Below are 10,833 nucleotides of genomic sequence, written 5' to 3'. Positions count from 1 at the left end.
GACCTGACAATGCAGTGTTGTAGGACATGGATTAGTTACCAGGGGATGGAATCAAGAGATTATTACCTGGGATGTAAATTAGCCGTTTTTGTTTTTTTTCCCCTGCGGGGGAAGAGTGGGATAAGTCCTGGAATGAATTAAAGGAACTTTCTCACCAATTCTGGGAAGCCTTCTCCAGTTGACTTTGGAAGGAAATTCAGGGCACATTCTCAGATAAAAAAAGTGTGACACCGATTGGAATTTAGAAAGCCATTTTGTTTGTAAGTGAAGTTTTTTTGGTGGTGGTGATGTGAGTTCTAAGTTTCTACCTCCCAGTATCTCACTGCCCATCCCCAACCCCCAACCCCCAGTAAAAAAACCTCCAAAGATACTTTCCACATAGGCAAACCCTAGTTGGTCTTTGTAGAAGCAATTAGAATACATCAGGCCCAAAGCCCTGTCTTCTCTTTTTTCCACTAGATATGGCTCTTGTGGGGGAGAAGTGAATATTTGAAGTTTGAGGATGTGTATTTTACCTCATCATACTCTGCCTTTAAAAAAAACAGGCTCCATCATTTACTCAGTGTAAAAATGTGGCCTCATGAACACAGCATGTCCACACCCCCACACACCCACATGCACATATCCACACATATATGTACATGCACTATACACAGGCATGCCCTACCTTGAAAAGGGGAACTTTAGAACTGCACGCAGTTTGTCAATACATATTCCAAAAGGACTGAGAAACTGGTTGCTGTCAGTGTGTGTTCTTGAAAGTGTTTCTTCTCTCTACAGAGGATGCGGCTTTTTAAACGATCCAGTATATGGTATATTGGAGGAAATGAGGGCAGACTTAGGAAATAACAAAGGGAGGGAAGCTTTCATTTAGGATGTTATCAATGTAGCCTCTCATGAAATACAGTCTTAGAAACAGTATATTATTTATTTTAATTTTCATTCAAGGGAATTTTGACTTTTTATAGTTGACCTGATACTTGCCTTGTTGTGTTTTCTCTATAGTAGCTTTTGGTGCCCATGTCGGCTGACTTTTGGGAGAACTGGCAAAGGCCATGGGCTAGGCCTTAGGAGGAAGGCTGAAACATGTTTTCTCATTTTATGGTGCTTGTGTCCTACCTGGAATGTCAATAGGAAAAGTCATAATGCTAAGACAAAATTAATGCTGTTAACTATTAAACTTAGTCATCAAAAATAATTACCCCAATAGTAGATTGGGGGAAGAGGGTTATCACTTTGTGAGGGGTGTAAATGTCTAACTATTACAATGTTTTATATACCTGAAACTAATTAAAAAAAAACTGTATAACCAACAAGATTATTTTTATAACAATGATAGTATTGTTATTCATTAAAAAAAATAAGTTCTGTAATAACACTACCATAAAACATTTGAAACTGGAAAATAAATTACCCCAACAATTTTAACAATGTCACCATTAAAATATAAAAATAATTTAAGGAAAGCAAGCACTTGGACCAAATCAAGGCAATTATTTGTAGTACTCACTTTTGCCTGGTTAATTCCTGAACCCCACTATCAAATACCTATCACTGGATAGCAGTCTCCATGGGATTGTTCTGCTTACCGACTCACATGCATGGTTTTAACAGCAGGTACTGGCATGTAGAAAAGGCCTGAGATAACACGTCAGCTTGGCTGCCTCTTCTGCTCTTGATATGATGATCATCATATTTTCCAAATCAAAAGTCAGAACACATGACTTATAACTCAAGAATATTATTTGAGACTCTGGGAGGCCTTCTTACTATATTGAGAAACAGTCTCAAAATCTCCTGGCTAGGACAATAAGGGACCAAAAGGGGAAGTTTAACAAGTTTGCTGGTTGGGGGACAACTGATGAGTTCAGTTATATCTATGCCAGGACTGAGGTGTCTATGAGACCACCCAGAAGAAATCCTTTATAGTCAGAAATAAAGAACTACAATGTCATGCAAGGCCACGGATGTCCAGACAGAGATGGATGTTGAAGGCCTGAGAATAGTTGAGTTCACCACGCAGGAGACAACAGTCCCACTCACAGAAATGCTCCTGAACCCACAGAACTTTCTCCTGATCCTCCCTCATCAGTACCAGACCTCATCTGGCTGCAGCTTACTAGGAAAGTATTTGCATTAAATATTACAGTGCTTCTAATATACGATAAAGTTTATTCAAATTTTTAAGAAAAAACCAAGATTCACACTGATAAATAGGCAAAAGATAGAAAGAAATCATTCATGCTAGGATATCCAAACTATAAACAAAACATAAACATACAGGAAAATGTTCCTCCTCACAGTAATAAAGAAATGGAAATTGAAGTAACCCCAAGATACCATCTTGCGCCTTTAAAAATAACATTAAGAAAAAGTTGTGGGGGTTGGAATGAAACGGATGGGTTCAGCATATCATTAGTGGCATTGAAAATTAAATACAGTCCTCTTGGTGAACAATACGGCAATACCTATAAAGATATGCCTCACCCTTGATCCAGTTGTCCAATTCTTGGCTATTTCTCATGAGTAGGGGATTGAGGTGGAGAAGATGGCCCCAACAACATTTATTAAGTTCTGCCTTTTTATGTAATAGTAATAACAGCTAGCATTTATTGGTCCCTTATTGTATACTAGACTAGGCACTGTACTAAACATGTATGTATGTTTACCCAGGTATATACATACATAAACGTATATATACATATATATGTCTAATTAATCCTCCCAATAACCTCATTAGGTACATACTTTAATTTCCATTTCACAGAAAAGGAGGCAACTCACAAAGATTGAATGTCTTGTCCAAGTTAAGTAGCAGAGCCAGAATTCAAATACAGATCTATCTCAAAACTATTTTACCCAACAGCATTGAATAATCCTCACAATCATCCCTTGGAGTGAGTATTATTAATGACTTTGTATAGAAGGGAAACTGAAATTTAGCGAGGTTAAGGAACTTGCCCAAGGTCACACAGCTAATAAGTGGCAGAGCTAGAATTCAAACCCAAATCTGTCTGGCTCCAAAGCCTATATTCTTTCCTCAATACCATATTTTCCCCTGAGGAAATAATTTAGTAGAGGAAAAATAAGAAATATGCTCTCAGATATTTATTGCAATATTACCTATAATAGCAAAACAGTGGGAAATTTCAAATCTAAATAGCCAATAAGAGCACAGTCATTACAAAGGACAATTATAAAGAGATAATTATATCTCACCCAGTGTGATATTTCAGTTCTGTATTTCTGACTACCTTGGTTGTTGTGTAGACACCTCAAGCTTATCATGTGGGGAAATGCGTATGCCGCATTGTTCTGTGAAAAAGCAGAACACAAAATAGTTCCTACGTTACTATTGCACTTCAGGGTACCCGTGCATATGTACAGCAACTAAAAGCAAATGGGCAAAAATCTGTGCTTCTCCTTTTGATGAATCTCTAGGGTCTGATGCAGCTTCCGGCATTTGGTGAACATTCAGTAAATGTTTGCAAAAGGCATGGACTTGCCCTGACAGCTGGGAGAGCCTATCTCCTGCCCGTAAGCCCAACACTGCCAAGATGGAAAGTCAGATCTAGGGGAGAGGATGCATGGCAGGCCAGCAGGAATGCTGAGCACATACCACCTCAGGAGGCTCTGGGAAGGCAGATGAGGAGTAGGGGATCGGATTTTTTTGTGGCTTAGAGGACAGGGGACACCAGGGACAGATGGGCAAGGTGCCTGCATATAATAGGCCTCCAGCAAACACCTGATGAAGGAATTAATGGTCTGCACTGGCTGGAGTCAGAGGCTTCTGCAGTCTCTAGCTACTTTCCCCGCTCCTCACTCAGTTTGTTTCACTTTCTTCTCATTGCCTAGCCAGACAGGATTTCTCCCACCTTTGAACCCTGTAATGCATTATAATTTGTTACATTTATTCTATTCTGTGAGTCTGGGATGTGTGTGATGGTGTTTCCCGGAAAGTAAGACCTAGCCAGACAATCAGCTCTAATGCGTCTTTTGGAGCAAAAATTAATATAAGACACAGTATTGTATTATATTATTATATTATATTATATTATATTATATTATATTATATTATATTATATTATATTATTACATTACATTACATTACATTACATTACATTACATTACATTACATTACATTACATTATAGACCCGGTCTTATAGTAAAATAAGACTGGTTCTTATATTAATTTTTGCTCCAAAAGACGCATTAGAGATGATTGTCTGGCTAGGTCTTACTCTCGGGGAAACACGCTATAGAAACACTCTGAGAGCCACTTGAAGAGGTAGAAATTACCATTTAAATTCCAATCTGACAGTTCCACTTTTTGTTGGATTGTGGAAAGGATTTTTCCTGGAAGTATTCACTTGGGCATAACTTCTCAGCCTTGCACAGTTTGTGGTTCTACTCACAGGGAAGAAAAATGGCTGAGAATTGAATCACAATTTTTTGATTCTGAAAAGCGGCTTACTTTTTACAAGTCTTTGGAAAACACAGCTACCTACCTATCACCCCCACCTCTACCCCCCACCCCACCCATCTCCATCTCATAAATGTAACTGAAATGGGAAGTACCAAGAGATTATATCAACTAGTCAGCTCACAGAAGAAATATCAATAATGTTTATCTTCCCTCTTGCAGAAAACTTATAAAGTATAAGATGTGTAATCAAGATGAAAAATGGCATGCCTAGATTTAGACTACCTTTGCTCAATGGCAAGACTATAGCCCAGGAGAGTTTTCCAGAATTTAGTTGTTTCTGATTTACAGTAGTGTCCTTGAGGCGTGGTTCAGTTCTAAGGGTGAATGTATATATCAAAATGGTGAAATGGTGCGTAGCTGGTGGAAGCTGCAGCATTCTGCAGAGATTAAAAGCCGGTACACAAGTCTCCTGCTTCTCCTAAGCTCTCTGCTACTCCTCCCTCTCCCAGCCTATGAAACAAACTTGCAAGAAACATCAGATGCTTATTTATTGGGCATCTACTATGTGCCAGACACTGTGTTAGCCCTGAGGATGCAGCGGAGAATAAAACATAGATTCGGCCCCAAATGGCTTCAGTCTATGAAAGTTTTTGGTTGGTGGTAAATCCTGCATGATGACGTGTTCATATAAATGTAGCTTGTCCTCAAGTAGCCCTATGTGGCATGGTGAAGGGACCCTGAGAACTGCCTGGAAGTCACAGGCATCCCTAGAGACTTGAGTGTTCTGATAATATAGCAGGTATGAGGTTAACATCATGGATCTCTGAGGTGTCTGCACTTTCCAATAATATCCAATTTAGTCAATTCCTTTAAACCAAGAGGAGATCTTTCTCTCAGACACACTCTTTTATTTACTTACGCCTATGGATTGGTCTCCGTGGGCAATACACGTGGAACTACTATTATATTCCAGTTCCATATCCCAATGTTTGGGGAGCAGTGTCCTAAAAAGGCTTTGTGACGTTAAAACTCTTAGCTTTTAAAGTCTTCCATATCTGTTTGTTTTTATCCTCATCCTAATCTGATAAAGCAGGTATTTTTCTTTTTCAAAGCTAATAACAACAGTGGTAACAGCTAATATTTGTTGAGCACTTGTTCTGTGCTAAACTCTTAATGTGCATTCTCTCATCTAATTCACAACAACCTAATGAGTTAAGGGATTTTTTTAAAAAAATCATTCTACAGAGGAAACTTAAAGAGGATAAGTAACTTGACTGAGATAATACTGCTAGGAAGTCGTGGATTTGTGAACTCCATCTGAACTTAATCGCTGTATAGTACTGCCTCTAGAATGAAGTACAAAGGAGTGATTACCCTCTCTTTGCCTATCTAGCTTGTAATACAACCAACACTGGCATCTTTTCACTTTAAAACTCCTCGTGCTTCCAATGACCATGAAGTAGAGAACACACAATTCTCGGTAGTCAAGTGCCCACCTGAGAGTTGGGGATGCTATTACTAAGGAAATTAGTGAGACAAATGGGGTCAGTGAGACAAATGACATCTTTTGTTAAGATGTTAATTAGCACCTCAGTCTCATCACTTCCAAACTCTCTCCCTCCTAACCAGTCTCAAGAAGCTCACAGTCTAGTGGTGAAGAGACTGAAAAAGAAGCAGGCAGTGTGCTTCCCCACTGTGCTCACCTTCAGGTTTACACATCACTGCTAATTGAATAAGTGAAAGACTCCTTTCACTCCTCAGAGCCCCTGTCTAGCCTGCCCCCAGCTCTCCTTAGCCACTCTGCCTGGCCCAGTGCCCCGAACACAGCCAAGGACCTCTCACTCACCCACACCACCAACATGGAAGAGCAGAGTAGTTGAAGTAGTGAATGTTGGGGGAAAACTAGTCGTGTTTGCCATATATAGGAAAAATTGTAGGTAACCATCAGTTTTCAAAACACATGTATACATTTTATAGGATATACTAAAACTGGTAAGATGGTTATCTCTTGGGCATGATATTTAAAGGGACTCCAATCCTGTTGCTATTTAATTTCTTCCAACTGTCACAGATTATTTTTTAAAATGACCATTTCTTTAGATAACAAAGAAATGCAAAACGTTTGTCTTTTTTTACCTTTCTATATATGACTTTCAAGATATTTTTTAAAAAATCTTAATGATTTTTTGTCTTTTGATCTATAATGTCTTGTATATTAGTAGTGTTAATGTATTAATGACTAATTTGGTTTCTGTATATCAATCCTGAGATCCTGTGGTCAAGGATTGTCTCGGGGATGGAGAGCCTCACACACCTAGGACGTACTCAATTTCTAATTAAGTGGACCTTAACTTCTGTGAGGGAACACAAAGTAAGGGAAAGAAAGATCTGGAGAAATCACATGAAGGACAAAGAAGATCAGGTTAAAGTTAGTCAGAAAAGATTTTTCTTTCTGTTAGCATCCTTGGTTCTTCAAACTGAAATCAACTGGCTGAGCGCCTTGCTGAAGGAATTCAAGTCTATTTTTCTGCAATTAGTTACTGCACAGGCTGTGATATTTGAGAGCCATAGGCTCACCTCACTCCCCTTCTCAGGAATGTTTCCTTGTTGACATTGCCAATGGCCCTATTTAAAGGCTGTACTTAAAATATCACCTTAGCATACCACAGCAGCCAGCTTCCTCATTCCACTAGTGTTAGACTTTCTAATGATGAAAGAGGAAATTGGGGGCTACAATGACCAAACTCCCCACTTCCCAAAGAAAGGTTATGGTGTTTTATATTTATATCAAAGTTACCTTTGTTTCAACTTTAAAACAATGCATTTAATAGCAGTTGAAGGAGGAAGGGGGCTAGGGGCAGGGGAGAGTAACCTGGTAACCACTGCTCTGTTCTCCAAATCTGTTCTCCAGGTGTCAGGGAGGGACATGCTCCTTCTGAAGGCACTTGGGAAGAATCTGTTCCAGGTCTCTTTCCTAGCTTCTGGCAGTTCCTTTGTTGTGGCACAATAAATCAGTCTTCACACAGCATTCTCCCTGTGTGGCTGTCTGTTTCTGTGTCCAAAATTTCCCTTTTTTATAAGGACACCAGTCATATTGAATTAGGGCCCACCCTAATGACTTCATTATAACTTGATTACCTCTGTAAAGACCCTGTGTCCAAATAAGGTCATATTCTGAGGAACTAGGGGTCAGGACTCCAATGTATCCTTTTTGGAGGACACAATATAACCTTTAAGAGTATGGCTGGTTCAATATTTTAAATAAATTACTGTGAACCACTATATCAACAGTCTAAAGAAGAAAAATACATGATCATATCAAATGATGCAGAAAAAACTTTTGACAAAATGCAACATGCATTCATGATAAAAACAAAACAAAAAAAACCCACACAAACTCTCAAAAAGGAAGAAATAAAACCTGATAAAAGACATCTACAAAATAAATTATAGCTAACATCATACCTAATGGTGAAAGACTGAATGCTTTCCTCCTCAGATCAGGAACAAGTCAAGGATGTACAATCTCACCACTCCTATTTAACACCACACTTTAGGTCCTAGCAAGTATTAGGTAAGATAAAGAAATAAAAGGCATACATATCAGAAAGGAAGAAATAAAACTATCCCTATTTACAGATGACATGATTGTCTACAAAGAAAACCCCCCTAGAAAATATATTAAAAAATAAAAAATCCTAGAACTAATAAGTGAATTTAACAAGGTGGTAGGACACAAGATCAATACACAAAAATCTATTGTGTTTCTACTAGCAATAAACAATTAGAAATCTAAATGTAAGCTTTTTAAGGAAGAACAAAGGAACTGAACAGACAAAATTATTTTGAGAAAGAAGAATAAAATTGGAAGAATCACACTACTTGATTTTAAGACTTACTATAAAGCCTCAGCAATCAAGATAGCATAGTATTTGTGGAGGGAAAGACATACAGATTAATGGAACAGAATAGAACCTGAAATAGACTCCAAAAATACAGCCAATTGATTTTTTTTTTACGTAGATGCAAAGAAAATGCAATGCAGGGTAGTCCTTTCAACAAATGGTGCTAGGATAGTTAGGCACAAGGCTAGAAACATTTTCATTACCCCAAGATTAAATCCCATAAGTAGTGACTCTCCATTCCTGCCTCCTCACCAATTGCTGGTAACCACCAATCTGTTTTCTGTCTCAGTGGATTTACCTATTCTGGAGGTTTCATATAAATGGAATCATACAATATAGAACCTTTTCTGTCTGCTTTACTTAGCATTGGATTTTTGAGGTTAATCCATCTTGTAGCATAGATCTTTACTTAGTTTCTTTTCATGACTGAATAATATTCCTTTGTATGTATATACTACAATTTGTTTATTCATTCTTCTGTGGATGAACATGTGGGTTTTTTCCATCTTTTGGCTATTGTGAATAGTGATGGTATGAACATTTATCTATAAGGATTTGTTTGAGTACCTCTTCTCAGTTCTTCTGGGTATACACCCAGGAGTGGAATTACTGTGACTTATGGTAATTCTGTATTTAGCTTTTTAGGAACCATCAAACTGTTTTCATCCATGTTCACTCTATACAGTTGTGATCATACTGTGTATATTATTTTTATTTATATAATATCTAACATAAAAATAACCCTTTTTAATTAGACTCATAATCAATATTTTTGCGGCTGCATACTATTCCACTGTACATATTTATAATTTAATTAGTCATTTCAGTATTTTAGTCACTTTATTTATTTATTTTTTAAGATTTTATTGGGGAAGAGGAACAGGACTTTATTGGGGAAAAGTGTGTACTTCTGGGACTTTTCCAAGTCAAGTTCTTGTCCCTTCAATCTTAGCTGTGGAGGGTACAGCTCAGCTTCAGGTCCAGTTGCTGTTGTGAGTTGCAGGGGGCACAGCCCACCATCCCTTGCGGGAGTCAAACGGGCAACCCTGTGGTTGAGAGCCCGTACTCCAACCAACTGAGCCATTTGGCCACCCAGGAGCTGAGTGGCAGCTCATTGACTTCATTCTGGTTGTGGAGGGTGAAGCTTGCTGGCCCATGTGGGAATCGAACAAGAATCCCGGTTGCCCAGAGCTCGCGCCCTAACCAACTGAGCTACCTGTCCACCATTTAATTTTTTAAATTATATTTTTGTTTCTTATAGCTATGCTATATAACCTGTGACAAACCTTCATTCTTACATCCCAAATTCAATCTAAATGGTCTCTCTAGGGTGAATTACACAAAGAAAAATCATCAGTTTATACTATATTTTGTACATTCTTGTTACATGTTACCAAATTGCTTTCCAAAAATGTTCTACCAAATGTGCCTTGACTGGCAGTGTGGGAAGGCTCCTATTTTATCATGCCCTTCTCAGCACTTGATGGTGTCATTATTTAAAAAAAATCTTTACTAATTTTGTAGGCAAAGAAAAGATTAATATATTTGATTTAATTTCTAACACTGTGGTTATAATGAATTTGAATTTTTTTCATATGTTTACTGTTGATTTACATTTCATGATTTATGAATTGTCTATTCATATCTTTGCCCATTTATATTTGAGGATTTGTATTCAGGATTCTTCTTATCACAAATAACAGATTTAACCATGGGTTTAACAAATTGGGGATAAGATTTTCCTGACATAAAAAGACATCTGGAAGTAGGCAACTGCAAGCTGGTTTAGTGGTTTAGGATGTAAGGCTAGTATATTTGCAAGGCAAGATGTCTGCAACTCCTGCAAACATCGCATCCATGTTCAAGACAGGAAGAAAGGGATAGGGCAGAGCTATCTGCATCTGTCCCTTTTATCATTGAAGTAATAGCTCTCCCAGATGCCGTCCCAGTAGATTTCCCTTTATGTCTCATTGACCAGAACCAGCTCAAAAGAGTACCCCTTGCTGCAAGCGAATTGGAAATTTTTGTCCTGTTTATTACAAATATAATTCCTGGTTTTTAGTTTGCCTTTAACTTCTATTTATCTGAAAATAGAAGGGTTTTTTTGTTTCATTTTTATACAATAAAATGACATGTACCAAGTTAAAAAGATTTTCTTGTTTGGTTTTAAGATTACAAGGTTTTTCCCATGTAGAGATTAGGTCAACAATCACCTCTAGTTTTTAAAATCTTTTTTAAATTTTTAACTTTTTAATTGACCCAATATATATTTTATCTATGCATTGGGATGATTATATAAATTGTTTTTTCCAAATACCTAGCAAATTTTCCTGGTACCATTTATTTCTACCTGCTTCTAAGGCCCATGTTTATTTCTTTTCGAGAAAGGACCATTGAACAACCAAATAACAACAACAAAGAGTTGATAAAGCAAATGCTACATTAGCTTTCATGAAACCTAAGAGGGAAATTGTAGGAAAAAGGCTTTTGTACCAAGAAGT

General features: G+C 37.7%; 1 protein-coding gene across 2 annotated transcripts in view; it reads left to right on the top strand.

Moving 5' to 3' along the window:
- Nucleotides 1-10,833, top strand: part of EXPH5 (exophilin 5) — a 72,645-nt gene that overhangs the window by 1,123 nt on the left and 60,689 nt on the right. The window lies entirely within an intron of this gene.

The sequence above is a fragment of the Rhinolophus sinicus genome, linkage group LG06, assembly GCF_036562045.2.
Source record: "Rhinolophus sinicus isolate RSC01 linkage group LG06, ASM3656204v1, whole genome shotgun sequence".
Lineage (NCBI taxonomy): Eukaryota > Metazoa > Chordata > Mammalia > Chiroptera > Rhinolophidae > Rhinolophus > Rhinolophus sinicus.
The sequence above is the reverse complement of the archived record's forward strand: the minus strand, read 5'-3'. Positions and strand labels throughout refer to the sequence as shown.